Here is a 275-nt window from a genome sequence, read left to right as displayed (position 1 = left end):
CACTCAACCTCCACGTGGCCAATCCCGGCCACCCGACGCCCGTTCCGCCGCACTACTACACGTCGGCGCCCTTGGACCTGGGTAGGGCGACCGGGGTACACGACGCGCCATACCAAGTGTACGCGCCCCCGCCGCCCCCCGCGCAGGAAGAGCCGCACCATCACGCCCTCCTCCACATGAGCCACCTGCCGAGGCCGAAGGTGGAGGCGTCTGAGGAGGAGCGGGTAGTGGAGGTCCACATCCCGGAGGTGGCGAGGCCAGACCCGCAGCGGCCG

This window comes from Penaeus monodon, chromosome 33, assembly GCF_015228065.2.
Source record: "Penaeus monodon isolate SGIC_2016 chromosome 33, NSTDA_Pmon_1, whole genome shotgun sequence".
NCBI lineage: Eukaryota > Metazoa > Arthropoda > Malacostraca > Decapoda > Penaeidae > Penaeus > Penaeus monodon.
Note: the sequence above shows the minus strand (reverse complement) of the source record.